This window comes from Meleagris gallopavo, chromosome 6, assembly GCF_905368555.1.
Source record: "Meleagris gallopavo chromosome 6, MGAL_WU_HG_1.1, whole genome shotgun sequence".
Taxonomy (NCBI): domain Eukaryota; kingdom Metazoa; phylum Chordata; class Aves; order Galliformes; family Phasianidae; genus Meleagris; species Meleagris gallopavo.
In genome coordinates, this window is record NC_139409.1 from 11,532,706 (window position 1) to 11,555,245 (window position 22,540).

Genomic DNA, 22,540 nt, shown 5'->3' on the forward strand with positions numbered 1-22,540 from the left:
AGTTGCATGAAGACTTTTAATATTGGAAACGGCTACTCTGTTTTTACAGTAACTACTTTTCTGCCTCCTGTATTTTCTGTGCAGTTTTCCTTCTGAGAAGCTATCTTGGATTTACACAATGAAGACAGTGTGGGCTCTAATCCACTGCATACTGAACGTAGATAACTGATAGAAATTTACAGCATCAGCAGGGTAATACCCTGGGCTTCTCAGTGACTTACCTGCTAATGACATCTGATCATTGAAAGCACATGGTTTCAGCTGGCTGTGATTTCACCAGCAGAACTAGAGTGATAGGTAGAAGAGAAAGATTTCATTGCATTGCAATGAATGCAATCTTCCAAATCCTTGTCCTTCACAGGAAATACTGGAGGACTCTGTTGGCTAAAAGGATTGTTAATGTGCTTCTCTGTTCCTTTATCTCCTCTTCTTGTTTACTTTCTCTGTTCATTTAGTGGGATATTTGTGTTTATTTTGTGTACAGTCTCCTTTGGCACCATTCCAGCTGGTGCCCTCATTTTTCTGCTCCAACAAGGATGGACAAATCCCAATCTCTTGGAGCAAACTGCTTCACTTCTTGACTTCTTTTTTTTAAAAAGATCTTGAGACCAAAACATGGCATTCAAACTCTGGCCCAGGTGTAATGAGCAGCTATCTCTTGTAGGCTGAGACATAAACCACGCTGGAATATGGCTTTACAAATCTGAAGCAATGTCTTCATCTTGTTCTCACAATAACAGCTCAAATATGCCTTCTTTGATATTGTGAGGAAGTAAGTCAGCTGATATTTTCAAGAAAAAAAGAAAAATAGAGCAAGTGAAAAACCAAATCTCTGTAGAATAATGGACAAACAGTCATTTGCAGAAGATGAACGAAGTGAATTATTAAGGGAAAAAATTGATAACATGCTCTGAAACTCTGTTCTGTTCAAAGCCAGTTTGGCGGAAACAAGTATTTTTCAGCTGGTTTGTTGTCATGTCCTAGGCATAGATAAGGTACTGATCATTCAGGGAGGAAATATTCTTTTATTGTCTTCGTCTCATCTCGCAGTATTTATCTCACTTCTCCACTTATTTTCTCATCTCCAGCTTCCTCTTCTCTCTTCCTTTCACTAGTTCTTCTACTATGGGAATTCAGACGGAGAAGAGAGGCAGATTAAAACTTATTTAAGCTGAATAAAGATAAGTTCTTAAACATAAAATAGTCTCAAAAATAATAATTTCCTCCTAGAAATAGACTTGCCATTTAAGCAAGTCTCAGCAAGGACAAGACTCTCAGAAATCCATCTTGAGTTCTTCTCAACCTGAAGAAATGATTCTCGTGTGAGTCGTATCTTATGCTGCTGAAAATGTGGCATCCTAGCTCAGAGCCAGAGGAAGACTTGGCCACTATATATTCCTGGGCAACTACCTCCAACATCTACCTCACACTGAGGATGCAGTGAAGTTTATTTTTAATATTAAAAATGAAATTCTCAAGTCCTTGAATGAAAGATGTCGGAAAAAAAATCAGTGCATTAACGTTAATAAGATATGTAGTAGTGGCACAATGCTATAAGGCAGATCCAAGAGAAAGTCCTCCCTTTGAAGGCTACCAGATCCTAAACTACATGTGTATAGATAATTGACTAGTATTTCCTTTCATCTCTTACATGCTAGCATCATTTTATGTTTAGTTCTTTCTTATGAGAGGTACACTGCCATTTCAGTGCCTAAACAAATTGGACAAAATTGTTGATTTAAATCCCAAAGAGTAGCAATGCAGTTTCTTTATAGTAGTTATGTTTTATATGGCTTTCTTTTCTTTCTTTCTTTTTTTTTTCCGTCATATAAGCAGTTATGATTTAATTTAAGTTCAAAAGACAACAAAGTGTTATGGCAAAGAATTCTGAGCAAAACTCTGATAAAATAAAATAAGAATTGCGTTTGGGCACGTTGAAACTGGAACATATAATTTGGATCAGACACCTTTACCGCAGCAAGCGTTGCTACCTGTGAAAACACATCATAAGTCAGATCTACTGACCTCACTGCAAAAAGAGGCACACTTCAAAAAAAGAAAATGGCTTTAAGAGAAACAAACATCCCCCTCGCAATATACATAAACACACCTCTCCAATATGTCTAAATAGTTTTCATTTTTGAATCCTAGAGTACCATCACTTGCAGTTTACATTTTTGAAATGTTTCCTTAATTCTGGTGGTGCCTACTGTGTATTGCTATCATTGGTCTGTCAGATTTTTACTGATAAAAAGCACCTTGAGGTGTTTGTAAGATGCCCTCAAAATTTAATCAGTGTAAAAATACAATAAGTATGACCTCAGTGAGTGAGTGGCAGACAATAAAACTGACAGGGACAAATTATGTCTGAAGAGTAGGAGGAGGATTTGACTGGATAAAAATGAAATGGAGTCAAGGTGAGAAAGATAAAGTCAAAAAATCACAAAATACTTGAGAAGTATTCCAGATGCCTTTTTTGTTATCCAGGGCAGATTGACACTTCCAATCAGGTTTCTGTGCTCACGCTGCTTAAAAAGAATGTTTTGGATGTATATTTTACATATATTGAATGATAGGATGGTTTTCAAAAGAAGCATAGTAAGATCATGGAGCTTCCATGTAACAGTAAAGTATATTTGAGGTTCATTCAGAAATGTATTTGTGGCCTTAAAATTATTGAGACTGATATACAACAATATATAACAGTGAGATCAACCTATTTGCATGTACCAAAACAGTCTTTAATGTACTGATTTTCCATGCTGGCAACAATACTTAGTTCATTTACTTTCTCCAAGCTCTTTTTTACTTTTCTAGTGCTCCCTATAAATGAGCTGTGTTGCTTGATCTGGTCAGGAGAACCATTATCCTCTACTCCTTCCAATTTCCCAGAATTTCTTCTACGCTTCCAAGAGATTAATTAACTAAGATTCAATATAGAAACTGAAAATATTTTGCCTCTGAAAAATATTAAATGAAGATCTCTTGAAAGAGACATCTAGAGAGAAATATCAGAGTAGATGAAGTGGAGAATTAAGATTTTATGTAAAAGAACTCATGTGGGAACTACATAATTAAAGGAAGCAAGCAATCTTGACCATGTTTTGTAATCATGTCAGACAATATCCATATGATCAGGGAATTTCAATGTTTGTGGAAACAGATTATACTGATTTTTAAAAACATATTAGTTTGTTTCTGTGCATTTTTCTGATATAGACCAGAGACCTATAGTTTTTAGTGCTCAGTAGCCCTAGAAATCATCTTTTTCACTGACTACTCACATAAAAGTTTTTAACTTTTCATTTTTGTACAGCACAGATTTCCCCCTCAAGGTCGAGAGGTTGAGTACCTGAGAAGTAAGCTTCTCTCTGGACTTGAATCTTGATTAGCTTTATCATATCACTCAACTGCTTGAGTTCATCAAATCCACAAGCATGAACGTTGAGTTCATCATACCCATAAAATACACTGATAATCAGAACTGTCCTAGAGTAAGGTCAAGCACAAATTTCTTCCCAGCATGTCTGTGATGTCCATGGTAAGAAAAAAAGTCTCTATTCTCCGAAAGGCAGACAAATAGCAGTTTTGTGACAATTAAAGAGTAGTAGTTCTCTATCAGATGGGTGAATATTTATCTAGTTGTTTTTTTTTTTTTCCCCAACAGGACACCGAATGGTAAGTTAATTTATTCAGAAAGCATTGTCTGGATTTTTTCTTACCTGTCTTTCAACAGCCATAATGCAGATGTTAACACCACAGTCAGTGACCTAAATCTCTCTTAGTAGTTAAAAGAAAGAAATAAAAGCTATAGGAATGTGATTAATCTGACCTTTTTTTTGATGGCTGTTTGCCTAGGAGATGAATTGCGCCCTGGACTGCACTGTGCTTATTGACTAGATCTTCACTTACTTCATAGGTCACTCTGAAAGTAATACTCCCTTTTTATATCCACCGAAACTACAACAGATGCAAAGATCACAATAATGCTATTTAAAAAAGCAATTCTCAGCTACAAAATACTGTTTTTCAACACAGTCACCACAATTAGCTATTTTCACCAGTAATAAGCAAGAACTGAATTCTCAAAATCATTAGAATCATAAGAATTTTCAAAATTCCCCAAAAAATTGCATTATGATAAAACTGAAATATGCTTAAATGCTAAATATGGATGATTATTTTAGTAATTTTAAATTTTTTATTTGTTTCTTTTTTTTCAAAATATCAGAACATTGAAAATATTAAGTAAGTCATTGCTATATTCTCCTTTCACGTAAGAAATTGAAGTACACAGCTCTTTAGCATCCACTAAAAGAAAAGAAAACAAAACAAAGCAAAAAATTGATCAGGTTTCTCTTTCATTGTTTGTCCTATTTTTATATTAAAATGATAAAATTGAAACAAAACTAACATCAGTTCTTTTGGATGAGAAAACTGGATTTGAAAATATACTCTTTTCACTTACATCAAAATTTCCCTAGTTTGCATCTGTGAAGTCTATGCTTGCATGCACATAATGACAGTTGAAACTGTTTTCAATTTTAACTGAATTTCAATTTCAATAATTGTGTAAAGATTTGTTTACTGTCGTTATGAGAGTAACACCTTTTGAAATAAGATTCTATCTCACACAAAAGTAGCTGTTAAATTTCAGTCTTATATTAAAGTTGCTCAGCTTAACCCAGAGGGCAAGCTGAGATTATTTGTCTGCGTGAATATGTATGAATATTCATCCTTGTTTGTAGTATTGTAGAGGATGGAACAGCTAGAAGTTGTACCCAAATCCACTATTTTCAGCAGATGCTGACCAGTGAATAACTGTACAATATTTCAGGAAGGAAAAGCTACAGGACTAAAACATGATTTCTTTGGATTGGCAGTTTATTTACAGGCTGATAGTTTGTACATTTTTCATACCTGTTTAAGGTTCTCATCAGTAAATTCTCATCAAAGTTGGACTGAACAAGATTCTGCACCCAGAGTGATTCTTAATCACAGCAACATCCTCTTGAAGGTAACTGGAATAGTCAGATGACTAACACACAGTCACTCAGATCTATTACATTTAAATCCTTAGAAATCCTATGAACTCTAATTGTCAATAATTTTCAGTATGAATAAATTCATAATAAAACATAATGATAATTTATTATAAAACTATTGTATGAATTGATTAGCAAGAGAGATTTCTATAGTAAATAGTTAACATAGCTTTCTCATTCTTCGTTATGTCTTTAGGGTCCAGAGGCCTAGACAAAAACCACAGGATTCAATAACAAACTCTACTTGATCATAATGATATAAAGCATACCATTAACTATTACTAAGCTAATTTTCAGGAAATGTTGGAAGCAATCTTAGTTGAACATTCAATGATTCTGAACTTGTTATCAGCATTCTTGGTGATCTTGCTTTTACTTTACATAAATTAGGGGTTTAATAAAATGGAATATGCTCTAGTTTATTATTGTGTAGCATTGTTAACGAGAACAAAAGGATGTAATCTAGCTATGAATAAATTTGTAACAAAAATTAAACAAAGATTTTTAGTGACTAAAGAGGAAAACTTCTAGAGTAGCTTCCCAGTAATAGGAAAAAAAAGTAAGTAGTTCCAAGACATTTCAATTAATTTATAAAGGTGTCCTCGTTTTGACAATGATAGAGCTATTTTTCTTCCCAGTAGCAGGTATCATGCTATATTTTAGGTTTAATGGTGATAATACACTGATGGTTTAACTATTGCTGAGCAGTGCTTACACTGATATAAAGACTTTTCAGCTTCTTATACTGCCCTGCCAGCAAAGGGTGAAGAAGAAGCTGGGAGGGGACACTGCTAGGACAGCTGACCCAAATTGGTCAGAGGGGTATCACATATCACAGAATGCCATGCTCAGCAATAAAACTGGAGGAAGTGTTCTGTGTGGGCTGTCATTGCTCAGGGGCTTTCTGGGCATCTGTTGACTAGCAGCAAACAAATGCATTGTGCATGATTTTATTATTATTATTTTCCTTGATTTTTTTTTTTTTTTTTTGCTTTTTGTTTTCTTTCCCGGTAAACTGTCCTTATCTCACCCAGTAAGTTCTAACACTTTTGTCATTTTTGCTGTTTTTTTTTTTTTTTCAATTGCCTACAATGTAAATCTGATTCACGGCACAGTCAGGAATATAACCTACTAGCACTCTTCCAAATAATTCTTAAGATATTTGTAGAGTTTTTATCAAATGGATACCTATCCTAACACACAATCTATTTTGGAGAGTAAGAGATATAAATGAAATAGTCATGGATAATTCCTTTTCAGAATCAAAGAACTGTTAAGAGTGTATTTTATTTACTATTATGAACATAACTGAAAACCTAGAATGACCCTTTAATTTCTACATCCATATTGCTATTTAATTCTTCTTCTCTACCTTCATTCTATTAAACTCAAATCTAGGTCACATTATTTAAAGCAAGGGGGAAAAGGGAGGGGTGGCAGAGTATGCTTTGACAATAATATCTCCATAGAGATTGTTTTCCTACATAGATAATATAAGTAGCTCCAGAAACCCAAGTCATTCTTAAAATGAATGCATCTCTCATTGTGAGATACAACAAACGTGTCACTGGATATCTCCCAGAGATGCATATACATACTATATCTGAATTGTACTCTCCCATTTACGTTTTCTTTTGTCTCCTTGTCTTGATAATTTATAGATATTCAGTTCCTTTTAGTCTTTAAAGTCAAAAAAGCAATCAATGTGTAATTTACATCTTTTGGTATTTTCATAGAACTATGAAGGGGTTTGGGTTTGGGATTGGTTTTGGGACCTTTGAAACCATCTCATTCAGCCCATGTGCTGTGAGTAGGGACATAACTTATTGGAACAGGTTGCATGGAAACTCATCCAACCACATCTTGAACACTTTCAGGGATGGAGCATTCACAGTTTCTCTGGACAACCTGTGTCAGTGACTCATCACCCTCTGAGTAAAGAATTTCTTCCTAATATCTAATCTAAGTACACCCATTTCAGTTTAAAATTGTTATCCCTTTTTCTGTTACCACTGTTTCTGATAAACAGTCCCTACTCATCTTTCTTATGTGCATTCTTTAACATCTTTCTCTTCCCCAGGCTGAACGAGACTGATTCCTTCAGCCTTTCTTCATAGGAGAGGTGCTCCAGTCCTCTGGCCATCTTCATGTCTTCTCTGGACCCACTCCAGAAGAGCCATGTCTTTCTTATTCTGGAGTCTCCAAATCTGGATTCAGTACTCCAGGTGGGGCCTTAATGAGGGCAAAGAGGGTGACAATCACTTTCCTCACCCTACAGATTATGCTTCTTTTGATGCAACCCAAGATACAGGTGGCTTTCTTGATTGCAAGTACACAGCATAGGCCAATATCTCCAAGTCTTTCTCCTCAGGGCTGCTCTCAATCCATTTATCCTTTAGTCTGAGTTGCTATGGAAGGTTGTCCTGACCCATGTCCAGGACAGTGCAATTAACCTTATTGAATTTAATGATTTTCATGAGGGCCCACTTCTCAAGCCTGTCAAGATCTCTCTGGATGTCTGCTCTTCTCTCATAATAGTTCCAACACTCAGCTTAATGTCATCTGAAAACTTGCTGAGAATGTACTGAATCTAAATGTCTTTGCTGTTAATAAACATATTAAACAATACCAGTTCCAGTAAAAACACTTCAACCAGATACTACTCATCACTGGTCTCTACCTGGCCATCATATTGTTGACTGCAACTCTCTGGATGCAGTCTTATCCACAAAATAATGCATCCACCAAATCCCAGTTTATTTTGTATATATAATCTATGAATCAACCTATATAGATAGTGCTTTTCATGGTGGAAATTGGTGCTATTTCAACTTAGAACATCCCACTTCTTCACCCTCAAGTCTAAATTACCAAAAGAACAATTTTTATTTTGTTTTAGGTCCAGATAATGCACTTATTTCAAACAGTAATTATCAGACAGGAGGGAATGTCACTTTTTGGGACACATTAAACAGAGCATAGCCATCCAATCAAAGAGGTGATTTTCCTGCTATACCTAGTGCCAGTGAGACTTCATATTGTGCATGGTTCTGGGCTCTTCAGTATAAAAAAATGTTAGAAATTTTCAGTGTATTCAGAGTTCAAATAAGCTGGTAAAAGGGCTGGAAGGCAGAAGAAACTGAGGCCACTGGGGTTGCCCAGTTTAAGAAAGTCCAGGGGTGACCTCATTGTACTCTGGAACTTCCTGAGGGGGGAACTAGTGAGGGAGTTGCTGATCTCTTCTAGTAATCAATGATAAAACACATGGGATTGAGAAAATTTAAGTCTGAGGGTTGTCAGACACTGGAATGGGCTTACTAGAGAGGAGTTTGATAAACCATACCTGTCAGTATACCAAAAAAGACCCAGTATACCCCAAAAGACATTTGCTTTAACTTTTAATTATCTCTGAAGGGCAGGCAACTGGACTAAAAAAATTTTGTAGTTCCCTTCCACCTGAATTTCTTTTCCTTTTCCTTTCCTTTCCTTTCCCTTTCCTTTCCCTTTTCTTTCCCTTTTCTTTCCCTTCCCTTTCCTTTCCCTTTCCCTTCCCTTTTCCCTTTTCCCTTTCCCTTTCCTTTTCCCTTCCCTTTTCCCTTTTCCCTTCCCTTCCCTTTTCCCTTCCCTTTTCCCTTTCCCTTCCCTTTCCCTTCCCTTTCCTTTTCCCTTTCACTTCCCTTTCCCTTCCCTTCCCTTTCCCTTCCCTTTTCCCTTTTCCCTTTTCCCTTTTCCCTTTTCCCTTTCCCTTTTCCCTTTCCCTTTTCCCTTCCCTTCCCTTCCCTTCCCTTCCCTTCCCTTCCCTTCCCTTCCCTTCCCTTCCCTTCCCTTGCCTTCCCTTCCCTTGCCTTGCCTTCCCTTGCCTTCCCTTCCCTTGCCTTGCCTTCCCTTGCCTTCCCTTGCCTTTCCTCTTTTCTTTTTTTTTTTTTTTTCTTTTCTTTTCTTTTCTTTTCTTTTTCTTTTCTTTTCTTTTCTTTTCTTTTCTTTTCTTTTTCTTTTCTTTTCTTTTCTTTTCTTTTCTTTTCTTTTCTTTTCTTTTCTTTTCTTTTCTTTTCTTTTCTTTTTTCTTTTCTTTTCTTTTCTTTTCTTTTTTTTCTTCTCTTTTCTTCTCTTTTCTTCTCTTTTCTTCTCTTTTCTTTTCTTTTTTTCTTTTTCTTTTGTGAGTAATGTGGACTAGTACAGCGTCATATAAAATTAATCAAAGGAATAAAAGAACCTTCTTGAATAAAAATGAAAAACAAATTGGTTTTGCCTTTTGAAGATGTAAGTCTCTCAATATCATCAGAATTTATTCACTTGCATCAGTCAGAAAAGAAAATTCTAGTGGACATTCAGAATCACTAATTTCCCATTAGCATTTTTCATTGTAAAATAGTTACAGCTGCTGTTTCCCTAGCTCATTTTAATTAAGAATACTCATGTCATTTGAATTTAAAAAGAATTATTGTGAATGCTAGTTATATTTCTATACATCAGGAGTTACGTTGTTAAAGTCAATGAGATACAATTGGCAGGAAACCTTCAGGAACATAAGCAGACACAAAGCATAAAATGAGTAATTCTTTTATGTTGAGAAATAGTAAGAAAAGCCAAATCAATTGAGTTATAAATAAACATAAATTGAATTTTTTGGTTTTGCATTTTTAGATCTAATATATTTTGACAGTGGCAGCTGCTCTAGATCTATCATTATACTATTATTGAATTTCTTCAGGTAAAATGTAGGTAATCAGGTTGTTTCTTGCAACTGTTTTGCTGCCCAAATGAACTATTTCTTTCTTTTATAAACATTAAATAAAATTTTATAAACATCAAATAAAATGTTGGAATACGAACCAAAGATTGATATAAGATTGATGTTTTTATCCTTTGTCTTAATATAGAATAACCGTAAGAGAAATATAGTCAACATGGCCATAAGTACTCTCTCTCTTTTTCACACAGCCACACACACATGCAAACATCTGAAAATAAAGCAATTTATAAAACACGAGAAACTACATTTTATATCACATATATTTCTTAGTATTTATGGCATTGCATGGGTGATTCTCAAATACCATGGTGACCAGGAGTAATACAATTCAATTATTTTGAATTTCATTTCTGATACACCATCAGTGTACTCCCATTTTTAGAACCTACAGCATATTGGTCAGAAATTTCCACTGAGATTGTCACTTTATTTTTTCCTTGAGTAACTGCTTGGAGTTAATTTACAATCTAATAATATGTTAAGCATTTCAAATTATTCCTTCCTGTGTTCATTGCATTGTATTTTTCATCAGAGAATTCCATCTGCCGTTGCAATGTCCCTTCATCTAAACAGCACTAATGGCATTGAAGAACCAGTTACTTTCAAAGCATTGGAAAATAAACTGTGAAGTAGATGTCAAAAGGTATTTCAACTGCTTTACATTCGAATCCTTGCTTTACCTCATTCACTTTGCTACTGAATAGAATCAATGGGATACAGACATTTAGTTTATAAGCTTTCAAGGTATTAGCTTTTTTTTTCATTTATGAAGAGTGGATGGGGAGCAAATGAAATAGTTGGCACATGTGCTTTTCCTTGTTCTCCAATGACATTTCTCTGGTATTTATTGTAGTTTGTGCAGGTATTAAAGACATTTACTTCAAGGTAAATTTGCCAGATTTGACAGTAAGGCTAAAAATAAGGGGAAAATGGTAACTCTAAGAACAGTACTTTTCCTACTTCTTGTTTTCTTTACTGCTGGGTTTATAGGCACTGAATCTTTGTCTAGAATGTGTGCTATGCTACATTTAAAAGATAAAAGAAAAAAAGACTTACAAATCTTATAGTGACTAGTAACATTTGGCCTACACATACACTGGCAGACATAGAAATAACGGATGTCCCTATCTCATTAACGAAATTCTAGTTTGATGTAAGAACCTAGTCCTATACCAGACCTGACCTGTGTTCTTCTTGTCCATCCATCTCACCAGGTGCAATAAGTAGAAAATAAGAAGGGCAGTAGGCCTAGCTTTACAGCGGATTCTGCCTGATCCCAACTATATTCCTACAGTATACCCTGAAATGAGTAATGGCTTTTGGTGGATTGGCTGTGGATCATGAGGCCAGGCTATTATAAAAAGTACTTACCTAAGGAGGAGAATGGGCAACATTTCCAACTGATGAAGGAAGTTAAACCCATTAACATCTGAATGGGGAGCTAAAATTATTTGAAACATATGAAAATTTATCATGGACTTGGTTGTCTACAGCACAGTGAGATCAAGACTGTATAGGTCTTTGAGTTAGTGCTCAGATGCCTCAGATCAGAACACATTAAAATGATGAATTCTTTTTTGTTTGTTTTATAAAGCTTTTTACCATTTTTATAGCCTTTAGGTTGCTTATTACAAGTCTGAGTATTTGCTTTCAGATATTAACTACTTTGTTGTTAACTTGATTTCTTTTTATTTCTGAAGCGTAGAAAACAACAGCTTAATCCAGTGCTCCCCTGTACTCAGGAAAAATAGAAAAAATAGCCTAAACATTAGACTATATTGAAAAAAAAAAAAAGATAGAAATTGTTTTAGAAAACTAAAATTAAATTTATAATTTTAAATTATAATAGATTAAATTATAATTTTTCCCATCTATTTTTCCCCTACATTATTTCTTTTGCTATTTCAAAATCTATACATCTCTGATAGTCAGACAAGGTTAGGGTTATGTTTAGCCATTTAAAAGTTAGGTATATAGTCCACTATATTCTCCAGAATGCTTATTTCATGAACAAGGGTTTTCAGTCAGATACTTTCAACAACAGATTTGATTATTCAGCAGTTGTCATTTAGCTTAGTTATTAGTGTAAGAAGGAATAGGAAGCAAGAAAATAATAATAATAAATATATAGACAGCAGATAATATATAGAAAGTTTAACTCATTCTGTTGTCCAAATTTAGAAAATGCCCCTTTATGTGTTATTATCAATTCCTTTTGTCATGTATTATATTATCTATTCATCACTTATTTAATTATTTTATTCATATTCCCGAGTCTATTTTAATATTCTGAGTCTGTTCATAGTCCAGAGAAACGCAGCTACAGTTAAGGAGTTGAAGCTTTGCTGGAAACAGTAGGATCACTGCTATGCTGGATCCATTGTTTCCTAATGCCATATTGGAATGGATAATTAAAGATTTGGAGTATTAAGCAGCCACTACACGATAACATCCTTGTTGTAGCTCCTGTGTTATGGATCCAGCAGAAAGCCGCACTTGAACTTCTTGTTACTTGCATGTGGCTTATGAGATACAGGTGGCAAACTGTTATCACGGATCTTCAAGTTTTGAACTTAAAACATCGCCACACTTATTGCCACGTACTGTTATATCAGCAACTTGAATTCTTCCTTTATCATCCTCTGTAAAAAACAGCAAGATGCCACACTTTTTGGTTTTCCTTATACAATTAAGTAGGTCAGGCTTTATTAATTAGTTTGTACAAGTTTTTCACCTGTGATTAAATGGTATTCTATAAATAGGCCATAACTACATCTCTCAGAGATGGAACTATTCTTAAATATGCATCTCAAAACAGAAAATGAGTAATTTAGGTGAACTGCCACAAAGTCCTTTAAAATTGACATTAACATTTTTCTGTATCCAACCTCAAAATAAAATAGTTATTATACACTAAAGATGCCTTAAAATCTTCCTGAAATCATCCTAGAAATTATTCTGCATTTGCCTTTGTCATTTGCCTTTGTACATCTTGTCATTAACCCATCCTCCTCCTCATCTATATTCAGCATATATGAAGTAACATAAAATTCTGCCAAATATATGAGTCTCCAGGGTTGTCATCCATGCTCTGCATACTGAGTCTCAGTTCTCTCTAATACTAACACTGCTTCCAGTTCGTAACACCACTGTGTTTTCTCAGAATGCTTTTAATATCTATGAGAAGATAATTAAAGAAATCAAAACCTGATCCTTGAGTAACTTGGTTAATATTTATCCTTCAGTCTGATGTTTCTAACAATCCTAGTGCAACTGTCTTTTTGATTGGTTTTCCATTTGTCTTACAATTCTTTCTTAAATCGTACGTTCTCTCAATTAGTTAACATCACTCTGTATGGTGCACCTGAAACATCTACAGAAGGTGAAGTAGAAAAGAACTGCTACATTCCTTGTATGGAACCACACTAGATATTCTTTTTTAAGAAAAAGCCTGACATAACTGACTGCTGGCAAACTCTTTTGGATGGCATTTTGCTTTTCTTTTAATACTATGCTTAACTATTTTTATCTTTAAGACATGGAATGAAATGTCATACACTTAGAGTGTCAGAGTATTTCCATGAGAAAGAATTACCAAAATCAACCAAAACAACAGTATTGTAAGAACCTAACCCTTCAGGTACCCTGCAAGTTACAAAATAAGGGGAAATTCCCTCTTGATTAACAGATGATGTTAATAAAGCATAGCTCTTTCTCTTTCCATGGCATGTAAACCTTGAAAACACAGTCCTTAGCATTCCTGTCTTTAAGTGAAAGATCAAAATAATTCAAGTGATGGATTAGACATAGAGAGGACAATTTGCCTTTGTGGTCTCAATGAAATTGACAATGTACAGTCTGAAAACAAAAGTTTAGGAAGATAGCCTAAGATATACAGCAAAACTGAGTCTATATTTTTCAAGAAAAAATCTTGAATGTGGCATTTTATGCTCTGCACTGAATGCAGATTTGCTCAGCATCATTTTGCCCTCTTACTTCTCAGTGCAGTGCCGTTCTGAAAAGAAAGGACCTGAAGATTTTCCAATTTTGTAATGCAATAATTTTCTGATAAAGTAAGAACATATCAGCTACATTGTTACTAGACCCGGACATGAAGCTTTATTCAACAGAAAAAGAAAGTGCCATGACCTTTATAGATGAAAAGATTTTCCATTAGTCAGGTATAACATACTGTTGTCTCTCAGTAGTTTATCTGAGACATTCAACAATACTTCAGAAAGAATGACCAATATTAAAGTTCCCAGTGAAAGACTAAATGTTCTATAGAATGTTTATTACTCTTCAACTTTAACATAAAACTCAGTTAAATAAGGGGTAAGATAAACCACTGAAAACAACGGCTACAATAGTGAAGAGAGATTCTGAACTGAAGCTTGGGAAAATCTCACTTTGATGCTACCACTTCTCTGCTAAGCTTCTTAGGGGGAATATTTCAAATCAGTTTTTCTGCTTAAACTCCCTCTGCAACCCCATGATCTTCCTATCAGTCATGTCTTCTCTTAAAAACAAACAAACATAGCTGAAAAAGAACACCTGAACAGTTACAAGTATTCTAATATATATTTATATATTTTGCCAGAGTTATCCATTAAAACATGCAACTGAAATAAACTATCTATTCATATAACAGCATGATAGAGTGGTAGTGGGTGCTTCCATTGTTCAGATGAACATGCTCAGCCGAAGACAACTGCTAATTGAACTGAAATTCATTCAAAGACTTGTGAGTAGCCCAATCAAGGTAAAACACGCAATACTGAAATTACTGAGCTGCACGGTAATAAATCATACAGAATTCCACAATGAAATTGTTAAGAAAGAAACATTTCAACAATGTAGAAGGCACAGTTCATATTATTACACTATTTAATATAGTTTAATAGCTCTAATGGCTCAGCATAAACCACATACTGTATTAGAGCTACACCTGTAGGCTGGAGTCATTCATGTTAACCTCAAATTTGTATTAAAAAGGCTATAAAGATAAAAGTACAGCCAAATATCATCATTCCAAATGCTTCTTATTTTTATTTTTATTTTTTATTTTTATTTACTGAGAAGTAAGTTTATGATTAGCTAGCATATTTGGTATTATTAGAAAAAATTAAGAGGAATTTACAGAAATCTTAATTGGTAATTAAGTAACTTTTTTTCTATGCCACTCCTTTTGTTAAAATTGAGAAGTATGTCTGCTATTTATTATAGCATTTATCGTAGTACACATGTTCCTAAATTTTTACCAGTTTGAAGGATTCTATATCTACTACAAATACAGATTACTATAGAATTGTTACCATCTTGCATACAAATACAAAGAAACAGATCTGTTTACTGAGTAGTACAGAATTGAGTATTTTGTTCAAGGATAGTATTAAAAAAATTCAAGGTTTGAGCCAACAAAACCAGATATGTATACACAGATGGTGAGATTATCGTTTCAAAATTCTTTAGTGAATTTATTTCTGATTTATACCAGAAGGAGAGATTTAAAAAATTAAAAGGAGAGTCAGATTTTCAATCTTTTCTGACACCTCCATCCATTGGGACAGAATTTAACTGCTTGAATAGAAGAAAGGACTCTGCCATCCCTAACAAGAGAGGAAACTAAGAGCTTAGTCTATCTTTTTATTTCCTTCCACAACTGTTAGGAATGTCCACTGGGATACAGAGTTAAGAACTGTGACAAATAAAGACAGACGTTGTGGATGTGCCTGTGATCTGTAACCAGGACATCGTTAACTAAAAAGATATTTGCTTCTACAATACAATAGCAAAAACCTTTCTCATCGGTGAACTGAGAGGCTAAATTATGTTGTCAAAGTCAATGAACTGCCATACTATTTCATATTATCTAATTTACTTAATCTCACTCACTTCAGACTTGCATAAATCACTATTCTAAATTGTTTGTTAGGAAAATAAACTCTTCTAGCACAAATGCCCCAAGCATAGTTTGTCTTTTTCCAGTTTTACCTGAAAATTTTGTATACTGAGGCAGAATTCCTTCTTTGCAATATTCATAGCAGAAGCTACATTAACAGATATCATCAGTTCATGTTCAGGTTCTATTTGCTTCAAATAATACAAAGATTAGAAAGATCATGTACAATATAAAGTTAAGGTGCACAGATACATTCATAGTGAATTTTCATACTAGCATGTGCGTTATTTTCTCCAGATTTGATTCTGCAAGGTAAACACAAAAAGAAAACAAAAATACCTTTTTCATACTTCACAGTGGAACTTGTTGCTACAGATTATTATAGAGATTAGTATAATATATTAAAAAATGAATATATTTAAATGGTGAACACATCCATTAATAGATACTAATGCAAGAAGGTAGGCAAAGTCTTTGGATCAGGAAGGCATTTGTTACTGATTCCCATGAACTGTAAGAGTTCAGCAAATAGAGGATTACCTCGTGCTTACCTTTCTCTTAAATCCTTTCTTAAGGCTCTGTAATAGACTTCTTAGTCCAGACAATATTTCTCATGATGAAGTTCTCACCCTCCTGCTGCAAGCACATCTCATATCTAGACTTCCTTGCTCACTTCTCCCTTTCCCACATTTAATGCTTTTGGAATCTTGAAGACAGGCAGTGCACTTTTTGACTTCAAAGAAGATATTGACACAGACTTAGATAGGAACTGCGCTGCCAAGTTGTAAATATATAAAGAGCATATGTTACTTTGAGATCCTTGAAGATGAAAGAATCTACATTATTTTGATTAGAATCAGATCCTCACTGACATTACTACTCAATTTATAATTCCCTTTCCAGTAATTTTAACTGTTAACTTCAATACAGGCAAGGGATAAGGTAAACATTTGTAAATTATCCTGATAAAGATAAAATATCGCTCTTTTATTGTAGCAGTTGGTCAATGAAACTGATTTTAACGAGACTAGAGAAATATATCCATTAAATAAGGCACTAGCTCTATAGAGCAATTTCAGTGGTGAGAAAAATAATCTGAAGTGCTTTTTTTATTCATATAAATTGCAGTACATTTAACATTTATGTGTAATAAGATTGCTATACAAACTATATCCTGAATCACATTATTTTATAAGAAACTCACAATGCATAGTAAATGAAAATATTTATTGATTCTTACTCTGTAGCAACAATATTATCAGCAGTTTAGTTTGAGACTTGAAATGAGATTTTTGGCTCCTGTCAATATCTCAAAAAAATATAATAATTATCCTATAATTGTCAAACATTTTGTAGGAGTAAAAAGATAAGTAGGTTAATGTCTAAGAGGTTAAAGAATATGTACCAATGATCTGTTAAGCTGTTTATTGAATAAAAAATCAAACAGAAAAAAACATTTAGGAACTCAGTTCCTTGTGACTTCATGTTTATTTTCTTGTTAGAGTTGGAAGTACACACAACACATGAAATATGCTACTCCTACTTTTGATTAACTAGAAACCAAAAAGATAAGAGCAAAGACATCATTTACATTTGAAAAATTGAATTGATGTTCAAGGCTGGATGCGGCTCTGGGCAGCCTGGCCTAGTGGTTGACAACCCTGCCCATGGCACGGGTGTTGAAACTAGATGATGTTTGAGATCCTTTTCAACCCAGGCCATTTTATGATTCCATTATTCTATGATTCTATGTTTGCTCTGAAAAGTTACAGATCATTTTCATTGGAATTCCTATTTATTTTTGAAATAGACAGACTGTACATAATCCTCTCCTCTCCTCTCCTCTCCTCTCCTCTCCTCTCCTCTCCTCTCCTCTCCTCTCCTCTCCTCTCCTCTCCTCTCCTCTCCTCTCCTCTCCTCTCCTCTCCTCTCCTCTCCTCTCCTCTCCTCTCCTCTCCTCTCCTCTCCTCTCCTCTCCTCTCCTCTCCTCTCCTCTCCTCTCCTCTCCTCTCCTCTCCTCTCCTCTCCTCTCCCTCTCCTCTCCTCTCCTCTCCTCTCCTCTCCTCTCCTCTCCTCTCCTCTCCTCTCCTCTCCTCTCCTCTCCTCTCCTCTCCTCTCCTCTCCTCTCCTCTCCTCTCCTCTCCTCTCCTCTCCTCTCCTCTCCTCTCCTCTCCTCTCCTCTCCTCTCCTCTCCTCTCCTCTCCTCTCCTCTCTCCTCTCCTCTCCTCTCTGTCTTTCACTTATCTTCTCCTATTTCAAACTAAAACTTGATTGAAGAAAAGTAGATGCTATCCAATAATATATATAATAGATCTTCAGACACTTCGTGATCTGTTACCTATCTGTTGACCTACATCACTAAGGTGATATGTAACTTTCAGTTAGATCACTCTGCTAACATATATACATAGATCATAACTGATTGTAATCAGTTCCATGCTACAAATTTACAAGATAATTTAGAAAATAGAAGAACTTGCTTCCTGCTACCTCTTGCTTATTATCTTAGGTATGCCCTAAAGCATAGCTAGATGGTTTTTCAATTCAATCTTACATCTTTTACAGATGTTCCTGTTATCCGTGATAATAACTGTTAGTTACACTAATTTTGCCACTAACATCTTTTCCTTTTGTTGATTTCTTTTTTAAATTGAGCAATCTGTTCTTCCATTCTTCATCATGTGTTTAATAATGTCACTTGTTCCTGATCTTTTAAGAAAGATTGCAAATAAAAATAATGCAGTGTTCTAGATGTGAATCTCTTATTGATTTAGTCTGGCATTAAAAGTATTAAACTTTATCCTGTTCTTTAATCAACGTTGAATCTTACTTGTATTTTTAAAGTAAAATTTTTGATGAATAAATCATTTTATTAAATTTCCCACAATGCAGCTATGACTTTTTTTTTCTTCTTATACGGCTGTTATAAGCATTTATGAAGTTCTTTAAAATATTCCTCAATATCAGACAGTTCTTTGGGGCCTTCTCCAATCTATCCAGGAGCGGGTATCCCATTTCAGTCCCATTTCCTGATGATGCTGCAAGAAGGGCTGGTCTCCAGCCCTCCATCACTCTGCCCTGCCAGCCATTGGTGCTGGAGAGCCAGGCTCAACTGCAGGACCTGCCCAAACTCAATTCACCCTTGTCTCTAGGAGGACCTTGATAACTGGAAATGGGGCTTTCCCTAATGCCCCCAAGATGCCTGTCTTTTGGGAAACCTTCTTGTCAGACTGTGTCCTAACTGGCCATGGCCTCCCTACTCAGGGCAGATGTACCCTACAGACACCAGCTCCCCAGACCCTGGCATGCATAACATCCTAAAATGCCCTGACACAAGTAAGACCATGGAAAAAATGATCTTGAACTCGCATGATGGGAGTCAGTAGAGGGGACAATGCGTGTGGGCAAGATTAAACAGGAATATCACCAAACTTCCATCAGAAAAGGCAAAATGGAGGTGCTGTAATATCTGAGGCCCTGCTGCTTCTGTTTCCTCCATATATATTTAATCTACACATTTCTGAAACTTCTACTTCTAAAGTGATACAGAAATAGGTCATTTAATCAAGATAGACCTGTCTAGATTGTGATTTGAAAGTGCTGCAGGATGAACTTCGCTTTAGCAAAATAGACCATGACTTCCTAATTATTTACCCAGAGAGTAATTAGTGAATATTTACCACTTAAATTTGAATTAAAATAGAAACAAGAGTACAAGTCAAACTAAGTAGCCTATCTTGGAGATCATTCCAGCATTTTTTTGCAAGCAACGTTTATGGGAAAGCCTTAATAAGCCTTATCCCAGATAAAAATATCTGAATATTGACTATAGCAGACTTTTATTTTTGCATGCAAATCTAGCTCTAATTTTGTTCATTGGCTTTGATAAAACTTACTTTTGTTGTTGTTTATTTTCTTTTTGGAGAAAGTTATAATGTTACAATACATCAAGACTATTCAGCATTTTTTGGCTTAGTCATAGAGGATGGAGAAATCAATGCTGACATACTGATTTAATATGCCAATTGCAGTTAGCATACTGTTTATATACTCAGCAGACCATACCTTTGAATACAGAGAAAATACTCAGAAGGGTTTTCTTGGATACAGAGAAAATCAAATATCAGATAGAACCTGAGTCTACACTAAGAAGACATCAGTAAATCATACATTCACACACCAAAAAAAAAAGCAAAATCAAAATCTTAATGTCTCTATGCACTGGAGAATTAATTTGTGTCAAACTTTTATCAGATTTTGCAGATAATATTGGAGCATTGCTTTAGTCTTAAAATATCAGTATACTGGAACAAAATTATGCCTGCACATATATTAAAAAATGGTTTGGGTAATGATATTCGTTCACCTATTGAATATTGAGGAGAATATAAGCTAATACATTGATTTTTAGCTTTCTGGAATTTGTATTGGTTCACTGTGGTGTTTTGCAATTCAGTATGATCATAAATCTTTGTACTTAGGATACAACATATGGAGAAATTGAAGGCTTGAATAATTGCTTGTTCTCAAAGCAAAACAAATCTTAATGAAAGAAAAGAAATGCTCATATTTCTACTTCATTTAGAAGTAAAAGAAAAAAAAATCCCTTTATTCATCTGAACAAAAATGTTTAAATACCTTGTTAAAATGTAGGAGTTTAATTTAATAACAAGGGCATGGCACTTCCTTGGTAAAAAGCCATACACCACAGCAGCAGCATTTTGCTTTACCATAACGAACCATTCTATGGGCTATAAAACTGAATATTTCATAAACTGCACTGGTACAGGACAGATTTACACAGAAAATTAAAGACTTTGGATTATCTTAATAGCAATACATTTTTTGTCAGCTCAAGATTTGTAAAAACAAATTTGGTTGTTCCCATTATTGAAATACAATAGAAGAACAACTTGAAAAAAAAATGGTGAAAATGGAAGAAGCTGAATGAACAGGAATGTGAGGCATGTCTAAATAGTTAACATAGAACTTGTGGAGCCTTTGTGGCATGTTACTCTATTAATATATATGTGCATCTCCCTCCCCCCCCCCCCCCAAAAAAAAAAAAAAAAAAAAAGTGAAAAAACTAGTGTTCTCTTGACCACCTTCATTGTTTCATAGGCATGCCCAGTCTTTTGGTAGTATGGGCAAAGCAAGTGACAGGTAAACATGATCCAAATGAAAGTAGTGAAGGTAGCTGCCACTTTACCTTTTTTTTTTTCCCCCTTCTTTTGACTTGAATAGATTCATAGATTTTGTGATTAATACAATAGGACATGGAGTTCCATGGAGCTTTGTTTCTCACTTGGAATGTAACGTTCCATGTTACTTCAAGTACAGGTGCCATTTGAGTACAGCAGCACTTAAAATAACAATAGTGTATTTCCATATATTTCAAGAGGGGGAGGAACTATTGTTTATCAGAAGAATTGTACGTAATTGGCAACAATCACCATTTCTCCAGCTGGCTAAGTGCTAATGTATTATTAGCTGGATCTCTGAACATTTTGCAAGCATTATAAATAGGCATAGCATAAGTTTTTGTTATTTATAATGGAAATAATAAAGTTAACATACACATATAAGTACATAAGTACACATGTGTACTCCAGTAAACATTCTCTGCATTTTATTACAACATTTCTCTTGTTGATTTAAGCTCTAAACTATGCAATTGGGCATTTCAGGTGAAAATTAATTTTAGAACAATAGATTAGACATTCTGTGACTGATTTTATCAGTGAGCTTTACTAGGTAAAAGGAGGAACTCAATATTGCTATATGTATTCTTCCTGGAAGTTTGAAAAATGTTGGATTCTGGTGTTTGGTGGACAACTAACAACAGCCTATTCATAATGGCCACAAAAACGGCATTATTGTTTTGATGGAACAGTCAGACTACAAGTGGAAGAAATGAAAATAGACTTTAATTTCAAAGTAATTTTAGGTTTGATGTTTGATCTTCCTTGAAACAGAAGACTAAACTGTAGCATGGTAGAAATTGACATGAAAAGTGTCAGTCTACTTATATAAGTTGAATAGTTATAGTATTATTTTTTGAGCATAACATATGGAACACCAACAACCCATTTCTAGTATAAAAAAGAGGGACAGGAGAGGTTTCCCTATCAAGTCAATTTACTACGATCTCTAGCAGGGCAATAAAAATAGACTCATAGCTTCAATGCAAATGTGTTTCTTCTAAGAAATTTTGAATAAATTAAATTATGGAATTGAATATTGTAGTTCAGTTCATCCTCTTGGGACATATATAATACTGGAAAGCTTATTCAGATCAGAAGAGAATTTAAAATATTTTCACCATTCATACATTTCATGTGTAACCACACTGTAAATATTAAATCATTTTATCATTTCTGAATTTAACCAAGATTGCAGCTGAAGAGTAGAAAGGCACATTCTTCTCCTAAACATACACTTTTTAGCCTTATGAACTGTTTTCCTCACAGATTTTGACTATGATAGTCATAGCCATTTTTTTCGTCTGTTCAAACCTTTTCATTGCCTTCGATATGTTCAAGATCCAGTAACTGATCACAGAATCACAGAATCACAGAATTGTAGGGGTTGGAAGGAACCTCTAGAGATCATCGAGACCAACCCTCTTGCCAAAGCAGGTTCCCTACACCAGGTCGCACAGGTAGGCGTCCAGGCGAGACTTGAATATCTCCAGAGAAGGAGACTCCACAACCTCCCTGGGCAGCCTGTTCCAGTGCTCCGTCACCCTCACCGTAAAGAAGTTCTTACGTACATTCGTGCGAAACTTCCTATGCTGCAGCTTATGTCCATTTCCTCTTGTCCTGTCTCCATGTACCACTG

At 34.9% G+C, this 22,540-nt stretch overlaps 1 long non-coding RNA gene across 1 annotated transcript in view; it reads right to left on the bottom strand.

The window, feature by feature from the left end:
* Positions 1 to 226: 226 nt before the first annotated feature.
* LOC146544077 (uncharacterized) overlaps positions 227 to 22,540 on the bottom strand; it is a 104,750-nt gene continuing 82,436 nt past the window's right edge. The window contains exon 3 of the long non-coding RNA XR_014884145.1: positions 227 to 1,123. This is a non-coding gene — a long non-coding RNA (uncharacterized LOC146544077). The remainder of the gene's footprint in view (positions 1,124 to 22,540) is intronic.